This window comes from Quercus robur, chromosome 10, assembly GCF_932294415.1.
Source record: "Quercus robur chromosome 10, dhQueRobu3.1, whole genome shotgun sequence".
NCBI lineage: Eukaryota > Viridiplantae > Streptophyta > Magnoliopsida > Fagales > Fagaceae > Quercus > Quercus robur.
The window spans coordinates 31,552,893-31,559,397 of NC_065543.1; positions in this window are offsets into that span (position 1 = coordinate 31,552,893).

Here is a 6,505-nt window from a genome sequence, read left to right on the forward strand (position 1 = left end):
CAAAAGATGCCATAGATGTTGTTGGCAGTTTTGAAAGAGGCAAGCTTAGAGAAATGGGATGAATGGGAGGGATGAAGGTCAAAAATGCGGATGCCAATATTTCCAAGGATACTAGATTTCTAAGTGATGGCCAATATTTACAAGACAGAAATCTCTTCCTTTCTTTTACATTCTCGACGGCACCATGCCAAGTCTTTTGCCAGAATCACCACTCCGACTATCTCTTGCAATTTGTTTTTTTAGAAACACTCTCTATCTCTCTCTCAATCTCAGTTGTCCGGTTAAGGATTTGGTGGGGATGGGTGATTTTTTTTCTTTTTCAAATTTAGGCTTTGTGGGTAGTGGCGTTGTTTTTAATTTTGGGTTTTTTTTAATCAATGTTTTTTAAAAAATATATAAAAAATAAATAAATTTAGGAATTTAACATAAAAAAAGCACCAAATAGTTCTATCTTTTATCTCAAAAAAAGAAGAAGCACCAAATAGGTGTCATTTTGGAGAGTTACCGATAGATCCTAACCGATAGATCCTAAACTATATAAGGTTTAACGGAGGACTCAATTGAATACTTTTGAAACTTAGAGGACTGATCAATTGATCGAAAATTAGAAGGCTGAAATGAAATATGGTGAAACTTAGAGGGTGAGTTTTGAATTTTAGCCTAATATCTTCATTGCAGCTTTATTTTTCATTGCAATAGATTGTAAAATAATTTATATTTGATTATTGCAATGATATCTTCATTGCAATAAACTATCACTTTGAAATTTTTATTGTAATAGATTACAAAAATATGGTATCAAGTTACTACAATGATTTTTTCAATTTAAGTTATTGCAACAAAATTTCCTAATGTAGTTTTGTATTAAAGTCACTATTGCAACAAAAAATTATAAGTTATTGCAACTAATTATTATTAGGGTCTTATTAATAAATGTCATTTATATTTACGTAAATGCTCCTTTTAATCACCCATTGACATGCGATCCCACCCAACCCAAGAAACCCATCTACACTTCAGATTAAAAAACGAGTAGCGCTGGACTGGTCTGGCCATAAGCAAATATGTAGGAGTAAAGAGTTCTAACTCTTTCCTGAAAAAGATTCTCCAAAAAAAAAAAAAAAAAACTCTTTCCTGAAAAAAGGATTGAAAAATTTTAAAAATTCTTATATAATAATTGTGTCTTCAAAAATTAATAATTTATTTAGGAGTAAAAAAGGAAAGAGTTGGATGGAGTTTTTTTTTTTTTTTTTTTTTTTTTTTTTTTAAATTGTTAGTTTTGATAATTTTTTATTGAATAAATAAAATAATTTTTGTTTATTTAATGCCTTGACACAAAAAATTATTAGCTCTTCTTTATATATATAAAATAAAATAAAATAAAAACACACACACACATAGATCTCCTAAATTCAAATATTCATGAGACTAAAACATTCAAAGAAACAAAATCATAAATAAAAATAAATATATAAGTAGATTATGTAAACAAAACCAATAGTCTGATCAAAATTTTGAGGGAGGCCAAAATAAATATATCAACTAATTTTTCAATCCATAAAATAACACTCTCTCTCTCTCTCTCTCTGATAGACTCATATTATTATTGCTTGTATATAAGAAACTTTCATCAAGTTAAATTCATATAAGTCAAAACAAATATTCTCTTTCATTAAGTCCTGTGTAGGGGTTGTGTCTAAAAATCGCCCACTAAGATGCACCATCGAGGATGATTGGCTGACTACATTAAAGTTACTTATAGCATATTCCCCCACCGCGCCCCACCCCCCCCCCCCCCCCTCCCCCGCCGGCCCCATTTTAGAAGTCTTGGTAATATGTAGTCTTTGTTTACTTCTTTCTCTTATTGGAGATATATTTCATATATAGATATGGGGGTTTTGATTGATAAACTATGTGTAGACATCCCATTTCGTTAAACATGACCCAATATGGTCTAAGTCCAAGCCCAACTATGAAAATAGGTAAGAAGCCTAGAGCCCAAAAGACAATTTGACCTAATTTGGATCAAGCTTACAAAGATTGCATACACAGCCAATCTGTGGCATACACACTCTTTGGATAGAAAGCCTAAAATCAATCCATTTCCATATTGATGAGATTCTAGGACAACTAACGTTATCAACTGGTCATTAAACCCAAGCTTCCCATTTCCCCTATAAATACCCCATTTTCAACATCCAAAGGGTCAGGAAAAAAAAGAAAAAGAAAAAAAGAAGCCTTACCTAAACTCCCTCAGAATACCCAAACCTAGAGTTTTAAGGTTAGAAGAGCAATCGGGTTGAGCATTAGATTGATCTTCAGATCCTTGTTGGTTTGAAGGTAGTCTCTTTTTCATCAATGTTCAAACTTCTAGTTGGTTTAACCTTGCAATCATACTACTTAGGGTCTCTTAGTTGACCCTAATCAAGTCACTCAACTCATCCTCCCACACACATAGTTGTGGTAGTTGATTTCAGCCGAGGGGCCGATCAAAACATCTCTGTGATAGTGCAAACACAATTATAATGGAAATAATATCAAGAGAAACTGAACAATACTTCTAAATATTATTAATTTGAGATTATAAAATACACAACACTATATGGATTGAGGCGCGATACTTGCTCTCTTTAAGGAGATTTAAGCCCTTAGTTGGCTAAACTTTGTAATTAGTGCAGACTTTTTTTGACTTGTCTCCCCTAGGAGACAGCAGCCCAACAAATGTTATATGGCTAGAACAACCTCTGCACAAAGTGTTCAAGCCCAAAATTCCACAAAAAAGAACACCCTTCTTTGCCAAAAACCTCTCTATTTTTTAATGTATAAGAAAGCTTATAATTGCTGGATTTTTTGGTGTCTGTAACGTTGTTATCTTGTAACTTGGATTGGGTCTGAATAAGTCTATTTATAGGCTCAATGGGCCTCATGAAATTATTACCCAAATTAATCTAATTAATTAGGTCCATAAATCTGATGTAGTGGGTGTTACAATATTTATTGCAGGCCATAAATCTGATGCATTGGCTGGAGTTACATAATTAATGGATGAGATAAGGAGTTTCTGAAGAATAAATAGGCCCAACAATTAATCCATTAAGTGGGTGAATGACTCTTCATTTTTTTTCATAATAAAAATGTCATTTACTCACCAATAAATATGAAAATTATTTCTGAATGTATCTAGCCAAATATTTTCTCCAATACATATTAACCCATTAATCACCATAATTAAAAAAAATAAAATAGTCTCTCTCATTTTCTATGTGGGATTAAACATTTTCACTAACTCTTTATCTTCCATATTAACTCTCACATCTTTACATTTATATTGTCATATAAAACCATTTAAAATTAATTAATATTAAAATACTCCAACAATCCCCCACTTATTTTAATATTAAATTTTTTAGTTAAAGAGAGATTACCAAGTAAAGACGGGTCACTATGCATCATGAAGGTGTGCTCTGCATTGAACCTTCACTTAGTAAAACAATGATCTCAACCCCAAAGTCGTAGTGGTCTCCGACTTGAACTAGGACTAATTTGGGGAAATTAAGCGTCATTGCTTACACATAACAACTCAGGTGTTGACATGAGTTTTTATAGCTAACACTTTACGGCCGTGTGCTGATCCCAGTTTCATGAGTATATTTGAAATTAAGTCCAAATCTCATAGGGAGCGGCCCTACCCCCACACTCACATATAGGTGAAACTTTATCAAGGGTGCTCCTGTAATTCTGACACCCCACTCATATGAGCTACAAATTTCATTAAGAATTTTTTACTCAACCTCTCCACATTACGAGATGAATGCATTTACATCATATAGGATGAACAATTAAAAAATTATTTACAAAATAAATAATTAAAGAAATAAATAGTGCATTTCTTACGATCATCGTATGGTTCGTTTTTCCCATTGAACCCGATTCTCAAGATTTCTAGTCCTTGGGTTGAGTGTCCTTATACATGGCCCATGAGTCTATGGACTTTGGTCCCATCCCCCTCAATGTGTTCAAGACCTTATCTTTTGTCAAGGTCTTGGTAAATGGATTTGTAAGATTATTATTAGATTTAACATAATCCACAGTTATGATGTCACTACTCAAATAAAAACGCATGGTATTGTGCTTTCTTTTTATGAGTTTAGATTTGCCATTGTAATAATGGTTTTTAACTCTACCAATTGTGGCAGTGCTATCACAATGAATTAATATAGGTGGAATTGGCTTTTCCTAAAGTGGAATTTCATATAACAAATCTCTAAGTCAATTTGCCTCTTCACTAGCTAAAGGTAATTCTATTAATTCAGCTTCCATTGTTGAATTATCAATTATTGTTTGCCTTTTAGATTTCCAACAAATAGCACCACTACCTAAGGTAAAAATATAACCAGTGGTAGAAAGAGAATCAACTGACAAAGCATTCCAATCGGCATTACTAAAAGCTTCAATCATAGCAAGGTAATTTTTATAAAATAAGCCATGGCTTTTTGTATCAATTAAATATCTCATAGCTCGCTCTATAGCTAACAAATGATCTCTACTACACTTGCTAGTAAATCTGCAAAGCACTCCTACTGTATATGCAGTGTTAGGTCTAGTACTTCTAGTAGCATAACTCAAACTACCAATGACGCTAGCATAATCCTTTTGATTAAAAATCTCATAATCATTATTCACAGGAAATAAATGAACACTGGAATCAAAGGAGTAGCTACACTTTCGTGATCATGAAAATTATATTTTCTCAACATAATGTGATTGATCAAGAAATATTTCATCACATGTTTTTGTAATTTTCATGCCCAAAATAAAATTAGCCTCACAAAAATCTTTCATATCAAAATGGCTTTTAAGAATATTTTTTTTCTTATTTATAACATGCATATTTGAGCCAAAAAACAATATATCATCCACATAGAGGCTAATAATAACATGTAAATTATTCCATGATTTAGAATAAACACATTTATCGCATTTATTTGATTTATAACCATTCTCAATTATGCAGGAATCAAACTTTTCATGCCACTGTTTAGGTGCTTGTTTTAAGTCATATAAGGATTTAGTTAGCTTACGTACCTTACTTTCTTGTCTAGGTTCTACAAAGCCTTCGGGTTGATCCATATAAATCTCCTCTAGGTCCTCATTTAGAAAAGTAGTTTTTACATTCATTTGATGAATTTTCAAATAAAAAATTGCAGCAATAGCAATTAATAATCTAATAGATGTAATGGAGAAAAAATATCAAATAAATCAAGATCAATTTTTTGCTTAAAGCCTATTGTAACAGGTCTAGCTTTAAACTTATCTATTAATCCATCTAGTTTTAACTTTTTTCTAAGGACCCATTTATAACCTGGTGGAAGATCTACTAATTTCCAAGTTTTATTAGAAATTAGAGATTTCATCTCAACATTTACAGCCTTTTTCCAAAATATGGCATCAAGTTATGTTAAAGCTTCTTTTAAATTTTGAGAATTTTCCTCAACGTTAAAAACATAATAATCATGACCAAAATCCTTTTCAACTCTAGCTCTTTTACTTCTTCTAGGTTTTATTTCAAAATTTTCTTGATTTTGTAAATGAGAAGTAGAAGAACTAGGTTATGACAAAATATTTTCTTCACCCCCACTATTTTTCAATTGAAAATGAATTTTTTCTTCATGAAAAATAGCATCACTAGATTCAAAAATTATTTTGTTTTCAAGATAAAATTAAATAATAAAAAAAACTATAAGTTGTATTATTAATTGCATAACTAAGAAAAGTACAAGTAGTAGCTCTTATACATAACTTTGGTAATTTAGGGTCAGTAAGCCTTACATAAGCAAGACAACCCCATACTCTCAAATATCTCAAATTTGGCTTATGTCCTTTCCACATCTCAAAAGGTGTGGTATGTGACTTTTTATGTGGCACCTATTCAAAATATGATATGCAGTTAAAATAGCTTCACCCAAAAAATGTAAATGTGCACCAGATTCAATTAATAGGGCATTTGTTAACTCAATTAGAGTTCTATTTTTTCTCTTAGCCACACCATTAGAAACAGGTGAATATGGTGTAGTAGTTTCATGGATAATTTCCAAAGACTGAACAAATGAGTTGAATGCACTTGATTAATTCTCATGGCTTCTATCACTTCTTATTCTTTTTATTTTTCTACTGTATTTTGAAAAAAAATCAATAAAAGTGATAATATATCTATTTCCTCCACGAGTTAAAATTCCCTCAAATTCACATAAATTAGAGTGAATTAACTCAAGCGATTTAGTATTTCTTACAAAACTTTTATGAGGTTTTTTTGTAATCTTAGCTTGACTACAAATTTCACATTTTTCAAAATCTTTTAACAGTCTTGGTTTAATCCTAAACTACTCATGATTCCCATATATCTATTTATTATTCTCAACATTTACTATAAATATTTCATCACAAGCATAACCCTTACCCACAAATAATTATTTTTTAGTGATTACATAACTATTAGATTCCATAG